Source organism: Fopius arisanus, unplaced genomic scaffold, assembly GCF_000806365.1.
Source record: "Fopius arisanus strain USDA-PBARC FA_bdor unplaced genomic scaffold, ASM80636v1 scaffold00073, whole genome shotgun sequence".
In the NCBI taxonomy this organism is placed as follows: Eukaryota; Metazoa; Arthropoda; class Insecta; order Hymenoptera; family Braconidae; genus Fopius; species Fopius arisanus.
In genome coordinates this window covers 527,577-542,904 of record NW_011887812.1, presented here as the reverse complement: position 1 = coordinate 542,904, position 15,328 = coordinate 527,577, and the positions used below count along the sequence as shown (strand labels likewise).

The following is a 15,328-nucleotide window of genomic DNA, read 5'->3' as shown; positions in this document are numbered from 1 at the left end:
CCTACAGAGACTGACCCTCAACTATATTTAGTAAAGGTTGTATCAGATTCTATTAAAACCTAGAAATTAGGTAATACTTATTATCCAACTACAAGAATATTTCTTTGATGAATAGTTTAACTTATAATACCACAAAAGCTTCAAAATTATCGGGCATTTCCCGATTGGTTCGTTGCAAATAAATGAAGAAACTTGATAACGTTATTTGTTTGCAGGGAACCTTGAGAGAAATGCCAGATAACTTTGAAGCTCGTGTGGTATTCGAGAGATTATTTTTTCGACTATACGATGAGACGCACAGTTAATGAATAAGAATTTTATATTTGTCAGCTAGTCATAGCGTTAATTTGACTGGTTCATTTTTTTTTATATAGCAACTACCAGAGGGAATTATCGAAAAATTATCGGTATAATACTATGTAGGTTGTACCACGTGACGTTGAATGGTGCAATTCTATTGGTCGAAGTTAGGGTCGGAAAAATAATCAATCATATTTAATTGATATGGATGGGTGGAGAAGTGGTCGGAACTCACACTCCAAGCAATTAAATATTGTTCATTATTATACGTATAGTAACCTCCGGAAATGAAAAGAAATATGTTCGTTAGACTTGAAATTTTAATTGAAATTTGAATACATTTTTTATGTAAAGTGTACGCTGAGAAAAAATTTCACTAAAAATTAGTGTGCTACCGACTAGTCGTTGGACCAAACAGAGGGCCACCAAGAAACTCGGGTGGGCCACCAATAATTTTTTAAAAACTTACGCTACTTTTCCGTGGAATTCCTTTTAAAATTAGGGTGCAGCATCCGAATTCCTTGGTGGCCCTCTGCTTGGTCTCATGACCAGTGGGTAGCACACTAATTTTTCAACGTACTCACACGGAGTATGCATTTTTAAGTAATGTATTTTTCTGTTCGTGTACTTTATATAAAACTTTTTCACTGTTTAAGGCTGTTCTCCATCATGGACTTAACTCAAAATTACAACCTCAAAATAACAGCAGCTCACACAGCTCAACAATAGGCTCTATTTGTTACGGGAGGAGGGGAAACGATATCCCCTATTTGGAAGGTTTCACAGGTTTCCAATTTCAATCCAAAAGAAGAAATATTATAAATCATACAAAACAGAAAATTGAATAAATCGAATACAAAATATCAACTTCGGGTTTCGCGCTTCCAGAAATTCGACTTTAATGATTTTTTCGACAATCAATAATAGGCAATTATTTGGATACGCACAATAACATCCTCGTAAGCATGGAAATGCTCAATTGATCCATCAGTCAAACACAAAACGAATAAAAAGTTAACAATCAAAATAATCATTCATTCTCGATCAACTTTATGATAAAGGAATATCCAAGAACAAAATGAATAACAGACATAATTATATTAAACTTAAATCGAAATTTGGCTTTAATTCTTAACGGGGAATTAATCGATTCCCTCAACTCAATGGCACGCCACAAGGCACGCCATTACATGGGCAACAATAGGCTCCACAAAAAACTTTAAATTTCCTCAAAAATACCAATAACTCTGGCTCTTGCCACCTTTTTAGTCGCTCCACAACGTCTTCCTCCAGGCAGGAAAGCAACCAGGACGCCAAAATACTCAAATTACACTTAAAATATGAGAACAATGCACTCTACTCAAAAAATCGATTTAACGATACGTCGGCTGGGAGGCAACACTGTTTAAGCTTGAGCCTGTACACTTCACAATGCCTGCGCCTCAAAAAAAGGCAGTAATTTCCTGGAATTTTGGCAAAAATGGACTCGTCCTAGCAATGGACTCCTAGAGGGGACTTTTTTAATTGCCATTTTTCTCCATAATTCCTCTCATTTTCAGATCTCATAACAGCGGTAATACCCGACATCAATAACAAGGCTTCAAATTTCACAATTCCCAATGTAAACTCAAGAAAATTCCAAAATAATTTTTTATGAATTCTACAATAATTAAAGCTATGAATTCTAAATAAATCAAAACAAAATTCTCTATACATTTTTACAAGTTTACAAGTTTTTACAAGCTTTCCGGGAATCCAAACAATCTTCAAAATATAAATTCGTGGAGATGAATCTCTCGAGCTGGACCGGAATAACAGGAACGAGGCAATGACGTAGAAAATCCATGAAGATTTTCACGGTCTCGAAAGAATCTCGAGGTGATATGTGCCGGCCTCTCCTTTTCCCGATGGGTTTCGATGTCGTGGATTTTAACACGACGGAAGGTATTTCGGAGACATTAAAAATGTATTGTGAGTACCGGAAGGATAAGTAAACTTTTCTTCCTGATACTTGCGATTGAGAGGCATTTCCTAGAGGCTTTACTAAAATTTTAATTTGTCTTGAAAGAGGACTTTTCACAAAAAAAAATAAAAAAGGCAAAAATATAACACTCGGTTGTCGACCGAGGTCGTCACAATTTAATGACTCATGAAGTTTCAAGATTGTGCGAATATTTTTGTGCGCTTTTTGTGAACGTGTAAAACGAATGACAAAACTGTAGAGAAAAGCCACGAAAGTGATGGAAGCATCATAAAGCTTCGTGACCCATTAAATAATCACAAAACGCCGCAACGTTATATTTTTTTGTATCAAGTCCATCCATAATTTGTCAAAGAATTTAAAAAAAACATGAATTTAGGCTATACATAGGTGTAAAACGTCCTTTAAACTATAAAGCTAAAGACATAGTCTTTCCCAAAAGTATTTGAACTTCCCTCTTACACTAACCTGCACAAAATAAAATCAAGCAAGGGTAGGAGTCTTTAGGGAGAACTTATATTCAGACCCTTTTTGCCCGCCTTTTTTGGCTAATTGGCCCTATCCACTCTATGCAGGCGGCTGCGCATCTTACACTGTATCGTATTCACTCGCCTATAGAACATGGGAAACCACAGGAAAAACCATGCTGGTGCAGGGGGTTGCTCTATTAGGGAACTTCTTATGCGCTGTTATTTTTTCTCTTCATTTCATTGCTATTTCATTAACAGTAAGTTTCCGAATGAATCGATGGAAATTCAATTCGATTTCTGCATAAGTCAGATTGATTGCAAGAAGATTTATAAAAAAACCGAAAAAAGAGAATATCTCAAAATCTTCGGTTGAACGAGTATATGTTTTGATTTATTCAGATAAATGGCGAATATTTCAAAGGCAAAGAAAATGGACAATGATATCCACAGACATATATTTTTCGTTAAACTTCGTATTTTTACATCTCAGATAATTCGACATAGTTTGCACTCACAATGGAACAATGTGAAAACAATGATTACGATGCTTCGATTTGGAAGCAGTGTCAATAGGACTCAACGCGCTCAATTCCTTGCAAAGACTTATAAGAAAAAAGATATATCTATTTTCTTGCCTATTACAGGGAAAATAAACTTCTCCAGTGGTAGATTGGTGGCGCACAAGATTTCATTCAATTGTACACCTGTACCACTCGTTAGTGGTTAATAAATTTTACTTTGTTCCTATTTAACCTACTTATTCATTGAGAGTCGAAAAATCTTGATTATAATGTTATTATTAAGAGTATATCATTCTAGTGGCGGATGGTGAAGACGTATTGAGTGCGGTAATACCAACTGATGGGTAATGGATGAGAACTATATTCAGGTACTTTGAATAATGTGTTGAATAAGTTGCATGGAACTGAAGTAATATTTTTTCTTAATCAATCAATCGATCCATCTAATCACCAATTCAATCCACAATTTGTATGATTCTCTATGGCCAACGAAAAGATGTAAGCCAATAAATAACCAGTTGCTCGAGGGCAGGAAAGAGGAATTGAGAGTTTCAAAGAGAATAGCGAAAAAGAGGGGAAAAAAAGAGAGCTAAATAAAAATGTTGAAAAAGAAGGGTTGAAGATACAGTACCCCAGCAATTGCCTGTCTCCCGCGGCTTTCGACTTGGACGGTCGGAGGCGAACGTGTAATCTCGGTTAAACTGCACGCAAAGCCCTGGGATTGATTCCCGGCATTGGTCCGCTTCATAAATCCGCTCCCTCAGTCTACTCTTATCGATAATTTTTCCATACTTCCTCTTACTCTCTCTTTATTGTATCCCTCCCTCGTCTCTTTGTTCTCCCCTTGCATGATCGAGATACCAACGATTATATACTGAACTATTAATGTTTGAATTTGCTGTAATTGGTAGAGATTTATAATTGTCAATTGGTGGACAATTAGCGTCAATAATTGTCCCCGTATTGCCACGCCCCATTGGTTATTTATTGATGATCATTTTGTACACCTATGGAAATAACTGCACATAAGTATAATTGGTTTATTCATATTTAGTTTCAATTAATAACATCTCAATAGAATTGTTGTTGTTTTCATCGAAGACAAACACTGCTTGTTGTGTCAAGTAATTGCAAGACTTCCGGTTGATGTTTTTAAACAAAACTTGTGGCAAAGGTTTTCAGAGTTTAGTAACTGTTACTGTAGATATAGGAATAGTTGCAATAGAACATCATCATAATAATTGCTAAGGCATATTATGGATTTATTGTTTCTTCCAAATCTTACTTTGAGGAAAATAAGCATCGATCTTTTATTTACGCGATTGCTCGTTATTCAATTTTTTTTTCTTCGATTCAAGTTTAAAATGGCTCGAGCCAACATCGTACCGTTTTGATGAAAGTATGCATACACTTGAATATAGTTTTCCGATTATTTTGTTTTTCTAGGGCGATTTAAAGCTACATGTACTTGGTTCAAGTCTTGGCGCAGGATTGATTTTCGCAAAAGTAGATGAATGTTTATCTTCGTAGGATGGTTGGATTGGCCTGTGGATCGGGCCAAGCTCGAGACCAACATTTTCGAAGCTTGCAAAAGTGACTGACCCAATGTAATGTCAAGCCTTCAATGATAACTCAGGCCCGATTGTCGGTGCCTTCATTGACCCAATGACGACGGCCGATTGGCACCCGAGTCTCACAATTTTAATATAAAAATATTAATAACATTCGTTTTTTATTGAAATTTATCTTATTATCAAGCTTTTCATGGCGATTGACAGAAGCTAGTATCAAAAAGAACGACAAGGTTAACAGTAAATGTTCAACATATGATTGGCTACCACTGCACTCATTCAATTATAATTTTAAAAAATCGAAAGAAGAGAATTTTTCAAATTTCATGATGAACTCCAATTTTGTACCCGACAAAACTCGACGAGACCTGGATTCGTATTTGATTGTTGAATGTTCATTACAATGTAATTATATTCAATGATTATTTTAAGTGATGGATATTGGGGAAACTACGTAGAACTTGTCGCACAACCAAACCTCGTTGGATTTATGTGGGCCAATATATTGGCCGGATATTGAACAACCCAGTATCGGTAAACGATGGTGGCTACTGTACTGGCCAAGCATCCGCAAATCAAGTGTTGGTAGACAGATGCTAGCCAATACACAAGCCAACTACATTAGTCAAATCTACACGCTGGAAAATTCCTACCTGGGTTATAGTGGCATGAATTGGCATTTGGTAAAAATATTAATGGAAAAATCAGATTGGTTGCGAATGAAAATAAGTTGGTTGGAAATTTCAATGAAGAAGCACTACTTTGATTCTCGTAGATTGATGGAAAATGCAAAATTCGGAAAAAAGGTGTTTTTTCTAAAAAAATTCTTCATTTTTGAATTTGACTTTCGTGAGAGCTATCACATCTTCGCTCATTTGAATTCGTCACAGTGTCGACGGAATGGCCGAGGTAGACCTAGCCATCCAATAATTATGACAAACTCCGTCTCGGCTGTCTGGCAATGTTAGTCCACCCCTCTTCCTCCTCACCAATTTCCTCAGTTACAGCCGAAGGGAATTCAACTCTAAGAGGATTACCAGAGGACATTTTGCACTTCCTCAGATTGTAACATGTATCACGTGCAACAATTCTCGCCTCTCGACATGAAAATTTCTCAACCTCACGGCATAAACTGTTGTACGTACGTTATTTGATTATATACACCAATGAAAATTGCAAGAGACTAGTAATGGGCTTTCGCAAAGGGAGGAGGAGAATTCGCTTATATATTACAAATTCCACGGGGCAGGGGTACATCAGAACAACAAGGAAGTGGGTGGGCTGTGACACAGGGGGTTGATACGTGGAAGAGACATGGAATTTATTGTCGCTGTAAAGTAGGTACGGAAAAACTATATTTTACTTTCCTTTGCTCTACTCTTCCATTAAAAGATGGGTGTGCGCTTATTTTTTATTTGTCGAACAGAGTGAAAAAATATGCTTGAGAAGAATTTATTTATTTTTGGGTAGTGTTTCTGGTTCATTATTAATATTAATAGTGCTGAGATTTATTCTGCTCTCGCATGTCATTTGTGGTAATTGTAAGAGGCTTCTCGAAGAGGAATTTAGATGCTTTGAATAAGTTTATTTCGTTGATAGATACAAATACTTTACAAAAATGTGGTTGAATGAGAATCAAGATATAGTGCATTATCTACGGTTGAAAGCTCGGCATGAAGACGCTTCGTGCTCAATGAGTTCTTCCTTGATAAGCACTTGAATATCTATTTTCACAATTTTATTATTGATATGTATCATGAGCTTTCATTAGCTGATATTTTTTTACTATCTCACAAAGCGCATCGCTAGGAATACTTACCCATTTACTGGAAGTGAAAATTTCTTTGGTTATGCAAAAAATTGTAATTCGATGCTTCACTACTGAAAAATGATCACGGATGAAAAATAATTTGGTTAGTTATGTCGACTACTTCGTACCAACAACCCAACGAAGTAGATTGAAATAAAAATTGGCATAGCTATACTATGCGAATGCGTAGGAAATTTGCGGTTGGATTTTCATCCTGAGGGCCCATTTCGTGCCGTTATAGGTTAAGTTAGGAGATAGCAAGGAGAGGGCAAATTTTTGAACTGCTATTAAAAAGATAATTGCTTTTTTTCTCAGGCTAAGTCGGGCGCACTAGCTATACTTTCTATGAAATTCAGACTAAACAATGCAATGGTATTTAAGAAATTCAATATTAAATATTGTTTTAATAATTTTTATTTCGTTTTTGCTATTTTGAACTAAAATTCAATACATTAGTATTTGCAAGAATAACACAGGTTATCATGGATTTTCCGTAACGGAATTACTTGGTTCCGAACGCGACACCTGAAATTCAAGCTATGATTATCGATAACTATTCAAATTGATGGAATTAAGAAATCCAACCGGCAATGTAAACACCCTCATGGGTCTTTAAAACAGTATTCAATATGTTCATTCCATTAATTACACCAAACGCTGTGATAATTGGTAATAAATATGAATTTTGGATGATGCTATCACGGTGACAACTAAAGTCCGTAACGACTTAAGCAATTTCAAGGATTGAGTAGAGCCATAGAACGTTCTTCAGAATAATATATAAGTGGTATTATACCCCAAATTGACCACTACCCAAGTAGGGTTTGCCAATCGTCAATCATTGGACCAATGCTTGGTTAAGATCTGGCGTACATACTATTGTAACCCAATAATGGGCAAAGATTGGTCCAATTCATGGAAATCCACCCATTGAACGCCAATCTTTAACCATAGTATGGACCAACATTGACAAACAAATCATCGGCATACCATCTATAGGCCAATAATAGGCCAAGAGTAAAAACGTCGACGATAGGCGCTTCCATGTTTGGCCGATACCTGGCCAATTGTATATGTGTCAAGCATTGGCACATCAAAGCTAGGCCAACACTTAGCCAAGAGAAAGTTTACCAAGCATTGGTGCTTCAATATTCGGCCAATATGTGGCCAATGGAAACCACGCCGATCAGTGGCGCTTCAATGCTAGCATTGGCGGTGCAATATTGGGCCAATACGTGCCCAATGATGAACACACCAACCATTGGTGTTTCACTGATAGGCCAATATCCGACCAATCACACATGAACCAAGCCTCAGCGCCCGTGTTTGGGCCGATGGGTGGCCGACTGATCCTTGGCTGACAAATCTGGCTCAAGGCTCGGCCAAACATCGACAGCCAAGGGTAAAATGACGATAATGATATGAGAATAATAATATAACCTAATGGTGATAATCATAAATAATCATGAAGAATATTTATAATATTTAATTTATTTATTAATAATATTTTAAAATCTTTATATTAGCTTAGACTATCAACTCAACGAATTAGTTTAATAATTCAAACGTGGAGCGCCAAAAAATTAGAAATAAATATAAAAAGTATAAATCAATAATCATAAAAATACATATTAAATATATATAAATAAACTACAAAATAAGCAATTTAAATATAATAATGATATAAATGAAAACCCAGCGATATTTATATGAATGATGTTTATTTGCAAGTATATGAATCGTGCGATAGTCTTGTGGTTAAGTCGTTGGGCTAGTATGCGAAAGGTTCCGAGTTCAAACCCAACCGTAGGCGGGATATTTTAAGTAAACAAAATCGGCTTTTTCAAGCTTTGTTGAGTTAGGAGTTATGAGTTAAGGCGTAACTAATAGGAAAATGAGCGTAACATGCATTAATAATTTTTTTTTCTCCAATATTTCCAATATTTGTACTTGGCAAATAAGTCTTGAGCCAATTGTGGGCCAAAATTGGGCCCGACATGATCCCAATGCTTGGTCAATTATTGTTTGCCATTATTGGCCCGGCGTTATCATCCAAACGTTGGACCAATGATCGACCATTTAATTTACCAAAAGCCGGCCAGTATTGGCTATTGGCATACCAGGCTTGGACCAAGGCTCGCCCAATACCGAAACCCTACTTGGGCTGTTGAACCCGGCCCCTTTCGATTTGGTTAACGATCTTCCATTTTTTCCTACCCCATGATAACCGTTTCTCTGAATTGAAAAAAATTTGTTTACCCAACCCAAAAAAAGTTATGGTTAAGTTTTCAAAAAAAAACCTTTTTATTTTTGAATACCCAAGTAGGATTTGCCAAGCTTTGTTCCGGAGTGGAAAATTAGCTTAGGTCTGGATCAAGTTCGGAGCAAGTCAGACTTGATGTTGGGTCAGGTACTGATTCTACAACTTGATCAGGGCTTGTTCAAGCATGTAACGCCTTGACTCGACCCGGATTTGAGCAGGCGTGCCGAATCAGGGTTTGATCAAGCAACACGGATTAGTGCTGGATACCCGAAATTAAAGATATTTATCAGTAATAATGAATTTAAACTAAAAAATTAATCATTTTTTCAGATTATATTACCTCTATCAATGAATACCTACTATAATTAATGCTGAAAACACTTAATTATTTTTGCCGACACTGGCGATCGAAGCGGAGACCTTACGAGTATTAATCCTATGCCCTCACTACTAGACTATCGTGTTATTATTATTGAGTGAACTGCTTTGCTTATACGATGCATATTGGGGATATTGGTTCATTGTCAATGAATAGATAATCAATCGATAGCTGAGTCTTGGCAGAGTACGGGGGGCCAAGCGCCGATATACCGATCTTGCCCAATGCTTGGAGAAGAATCGGCTATTGAAGAATTGGTAGAACATCACTGGCTCAATTTTATGTCAGACAATGATAAATCAAGCACTGGTGAGCATTGCTCAACCAACAGTTGGCCCAGTGTTGATTGCTTGCAATTTGATTGAGTCAGAATATGTCTGGCTAGCCATTACTAGACCAGGCTTGGCAAGAAAAAGGGACCCTTCCAAGTATCTTTGTAAATAAAATAAAATAGTAGTAATAATTCACTTAAGATAAGAGAACAGATGCCAATGGATAAAGTAAGCCATAAAAGGAAATTACTAATAGAAATTGTTCCTACAAAATTGACATGGAATTCATATGCATAAGTGAGAATCACAAGGTATAAGTACGTGTTCCCTTAGCGGCAAGCCGTAGGCTTAATAATGCTAGGGGCATGCGTTCGAATCTCAGTCAGGGCGGTAATTGTTAAGTTAACTAATTAGATTTTTTTAGCGATTAATGCATCAAAGATTGATAAATGGGGTTAAAGTCGGGGTATCAGTGATAAAGATTGCGTTTTCTCTTGAAAAAGACGAAAATTCCATAGAATTTTACAGCGTAAATTTTTTTTGTATTTTTTTCCGAAGAATTCATTAAAAACCAAAAATGTTAAAAAAAAGATACCAAAAGGTCTAATTTTAAAGTTGTGGTCATTGAAAATAAAAAAGACTTTAAAAAAAAACGGCTTTTTTGGGTTGGGTAAAAAAATTTGAAAAAATTCAGAGAAATGTAAAAAAGGATGGAAATTTTTTTGGTCAGACTGAAAGGGGTCGGGTTTAAAAGTAATCGATTTGGCGTGGAATGCCTCATAAATATTTCTATTAATTTCGTTTGGAAATATAGAAAAATTGAACTAAATTCAAAATTTAGGTAAAAAACCTCGTTACTCTATGAAAATGGTGGGAATCACATAACTCACATATTTTATTAATTTAATGAGCTTTTACATTAATATACTGAATACAATCTCAATAAGGAAAGAAGAAAGGAGTTATCCCAATTACTCATGAATTGTTAAAAAAATGACAACCAAATATTCAGTTACTAAAATTGCAAAAAAAATGGATGTGATATACAACAATTTCTCATTTGCATAAAAATGCCCTTAGGTATTGCATGACGAAAACATAATATTTTAGTATACTGGTATAAAAAAGACTTCCCCTTGAGAAATTAAATATAGAAGCAGATTAACGATTAAAATAGTATATAAATCTATAATCTGCGTTAGCACAACAGTGGAAAGATTATCATTAGAGAAAAACCTCTTTGCTGTAAGTATGAACTGAGCTTGGCTACTACAACCTGCCATATAACTAATTCATTTATTATAGGGATGATAATTCATATTTTTGGTAATGTTTTTATTTCTACTAGTAGAAAAAAAAGTATTCAGGCCTTCATTAATTTCTATTGGAACCAATACATACAGCTGAAACTTAATATGTATTTATTCGTTACAAAGAAAAAAAGAAAATGACGAGTTTAATTTTTCTTATAATCCCCGATATACGGAATATGTATTTTCTCCATAGAAACTATTTTTTTCACTCAGTGTATCAGAACTAATTCAGCTTCAGGTAGAATTCTGCTGCATTACCAAAATTTCTCCGGCATCATTACTCTTCGGATCTCTTAAAAAGTCATCATTCACAGTGTCTCATTATCTCCAAACATTAACTCGAATGAAATCTCAAAATCGAATCAATTTGATGGTGAGTACCAATAAAATAATAGAGTTGAATGAAATAATAAAGGAGATATCATTGGCAGTCAAACGGATGAGCGTAATTGAACATGAGGATTACACTCGTAATTGTCAATATCGTGGGCCAATGGGACGTCTCGTCAAAGGCGGGGTATAATAGGTGAGATAGTCAGCTTTAATGATAGCTACCTTAATAAGGCGGAGCCACATAAGAGTATAACGATTCTCTCCTTCCATCTCTCAATTCTTTCACTTTTTCCCCCCTTTCATTTTCATTTTTTCTCCTCAATTTATTTTTCTTTTCTTTTCCCTCTTCGTCCTCCATCCACTTCCACCATAATTATTATGGAATACCCGGATGAACCAGCTACAATCGTACCTACGTGCCTCTCCTTAGGTTTTCTTGTCAATACACTGCCCAGGCGATGTGAATTTGCTTCACTCTACCACGTCTGGTGCATGTGAAAAATAAAATAAAATGAAAATAATTAAAATGTTGTACAACATGTTGTTTGATGGATACACTTGGCAGGAAAATTTTCGCCCCCTTGACATGTAGCTGAAAGTAATTAGTGGGATGTCATGATAGTCAAGTTGATGATTGTAATTTATGTGATGTTAATATTATTGGAATTAGATTCAATAGTATTTAATTATTTTAATCGTTGATATTTTTGTTATTCCGCTGTTCAGGATTCAAAACCACGGATATTCTCACTTTAAACTGTGCGTGACCATTGATCAATAATTAATAGTTATCCCGGAATGATTCAATTCTATTTTTACTTTGTATTTTCATTTACAGGAATTTTGAAAAATTGCAAACAGGAAAAAGTTAAAACGTCCTAAATTTAGAATTTTATGATATTCATTCCTTACCAGCGTGTAGATGTTGGTTTTCATGAAAATTGAAAATATTGTGGAATTACCACCCAATTCTTTTGGATCAATTAAATCAATGAAATTGACAAGAATTGGACATTTGAAGAATTTCCCTAGAATTCGTACATTTTACTCAAGTTTTGGTTGAAATTGCTGGAAAGCTCTACATTCTACATACTGTTACTTCAGGAGACGTATCGTGGTTTTTTCATAAGAATCATGAAGTTAATTAATTGGGATAAAGGGAAAATACATGACCTTTAAATAGCAGAACAATAAATAATATCCGAACCAAGTCTAAATTTTGATCGATATTACTCGTATAATAATGAAACAAAAAGAGAAATTTGTCTTATTATTCATTCGAGTAGACGTCACCTTTGCTTGGCTGGTCACTTAAATACTCGTCAACAAATAGAGCGTCTAGAGTAATAAAAAAATATTGAAAAAATTTATAATAGAAGAATATTGAAGAAACAATTAAAATGAGGAAAAGCTAAGAAATTAAAGAAAATAAAAATAAGTAATTTATATAACGATCACGTGATCGTTAGGAGTGACGCGTGGAATTGTCTCCAAGTGCGTTATCACTAAGAGGTTCAGGTGCCTGTACCTGGTACATGGATATCGTACGATGTCCGCTCCTTGGTTAACACATCTTAATCCATATCCATCCGTGGAATAAGACAATTGAAACGCCAAAGTTAAGAGTGCATCGAGGTACTCAATAGTAATTTTTCATCAAATCGCCACGTAAGACACAAGAATAGTCAGCGTAGTTGTTAATAGTAGTATAGTCAGGGGAAAATCCCATAGTACAAACAGTTCCGAATTCCTCCTTCCGCGGCTTCCTTCGTGTCTCCAGTTTCACGATTTTATAAAGTTTGAAATACTCAAATTTCGTAACATAAAACTTGTTTCCTACCAACACTCAAGGTTATTCTATTTTAACACATTCGACAAGTAAACATTTCATTGGTACTGGAAATCATTGAGCAACAAGGAACAAAAATCATGGAACTCCTATTGCATCAAAGGAAACTGCAAAAAAATAGATGAGTTGAATTTTTAATGATTAATTTTTTATATTATACGAAAAATATAAATTCAGGAAAATTGAAATCTTAATACATTACGTGAATTAGAGCAATTAAAGAGGAAATCGAAAAAGTGCGATTGAAAGTTAAGTTGTGAAAATTTACAGGAAATTTGTTTCATTGGATAAATTCTAATTTAATAATTGAATAAAAGTTGGAATTGTGAATTAAATTTTAATTTCCATATCATTTCAACAATTGACCCGACTTCAATCTTAAGCTATTTTCGATAGGAAAGGCTAAAACGGGAGAAACGAATACTCATAGTTTTGAGCTATTTTTTTCATAATTTTTATCAAATATTTGTATAATGCGAGCTGAGTTCACATATACATGTTTTTGGATATGATTTTGAACCGATTGATTCCAGAGTTTTTACCCTATGTTTACATCCTACAGTTTACTTAGCAGTTGATAATTCAATAATTATCTCATAGATTGAACCATTTCCGTGACGTGCAATCATTCTGGGGTTTACAAAATTGACTACACAATTTAGTCACATTTGTAACAGAGTCTCTATTTTCCAAATAGTTATAAATCTAAACAATTAGATGATTACGATTATCATCACGCCGAAAATAAAAATTTACTCAACTTATCTGGTTGCTGTATGGCTGACTTCGACTCTGTTGAAACCATACAAATAGAGTAAAAATAGGTATTTTAAAGAGATTATATTTGATTTTTAATATGATGTTGATAAAAAATTGGTTTCCTTACAATTTTGACATATACTTATTGATTTTAGAAATATTTCTTATTACTTTAGCATCCCATTTGGATGAGGAACTGTTGAAAAAGCTACAGAGTGCGGATTTAGTACTGCCGCAACTCCTTGTACTATTGCAAACTTCCAACCATATACCTTAACTCTTGTTATTCAAAGAGAGCATTATATAAAACAAACAAATAAATAGATAAAATGAATAATCCAATAGAAATAAATAAAGTGGCGCGAATCCTTGGATGTCGATGATAATCAGCAAATAGCGTAGTTAAATAAGCGATTGCCAATTAGTCGATTATAAATGTCCCCATCTCCCGTTTCATATTATCGTTCGGAAAATCGTGCAGCAATGGAATGTGCACGAGAATCTGCAAACCTTGGGGCGATGTGGCTGAACCCGCTACCTTACTTTGATCACTCGGTTTATTCGAGTGAGAGTTTAGTGTGTGTGTGAAATGTGATGGGGGAGAGAGGCGGGGTTGTATTGGGTGCTTGGGTAGAAGGCTTGAGAGTTGGCGAATCAGCTGTGTGCCCCCGTTGAAAGTCAGCTGGAACACCAAGTTTAAACTTATCGGCCCTTTGTCATCGGCCTTATCTCAAAAAGGACTTCTTCTGTTTTTTTTTTAGCCAGGGTGGCCATTTAAATGGCTAGGGCCCACGGTTGGCATCTTTTCAACAAGAGGAGGGAAAAAGGAAGCAAGGTCGTACAGACACGTGCTGTGTCTTTGTGCAAGTTCAAACGGGGATTTACTATATACGACAATTGCTCCTTTGCATGCCCCCCAGTCTATTCTCAGTCTTCTACTCCTTTGTTTGGTGTTAGTCAGTAGTAATCTTTACACTTGGTGTTTTTCCATATTTTTTTAAAGGGCCGTTTTATTGTCACCTAATGCAAATAAAAGTTATAAAAAAAACATGTTCTTGAGCGCCTTCTGCAAGCGTCTTGAGATGGAGAACAGACGTTCGAATCAAAGATGTTTCGGATAGAATTTTCTATATAATGGACTATTTCAATTGTGTCCTTCCACGGAACACATAAAACAAAATATTAACAGCTTAGTGCTGCATGGGGCGAAGATGTGCTCATATTTTTCTGTTGATGACAGATTTGCACTTAAACACGTTGAAATATCATGAATATTCCGCAATATCGTGCGATCCATTTGTTTCTCCCTTTTTATTATCTCTTATTCACTCTCTCCTCGCATTAATATTTCGTAATATCGAGGGGTTACAGATTACAGGTTTTCATCAAAGACATTAATATTTCAGTGATAATTATTTGTGGTGGAGCTAAACTATACATTTCTGTTTCTGTTAGCAGCCAAACCGGTTTTTGTATTAATCTTTTTAGAAAATTACAAATTCATAAG

General features: G+C 35.3%; 1 protein-coding gene across 3 annotated transcripts in view; it reads left to right on the top strand.

Annotated features, from left to right (window-relative positions):
• Positions 1-15,328, top strand: part of cort (cortex) — a 450,495-nt gene that overhangs the window by 39,473 nt on the left and 395,694 nt on the right. The window lies entirely within an intron of this gene.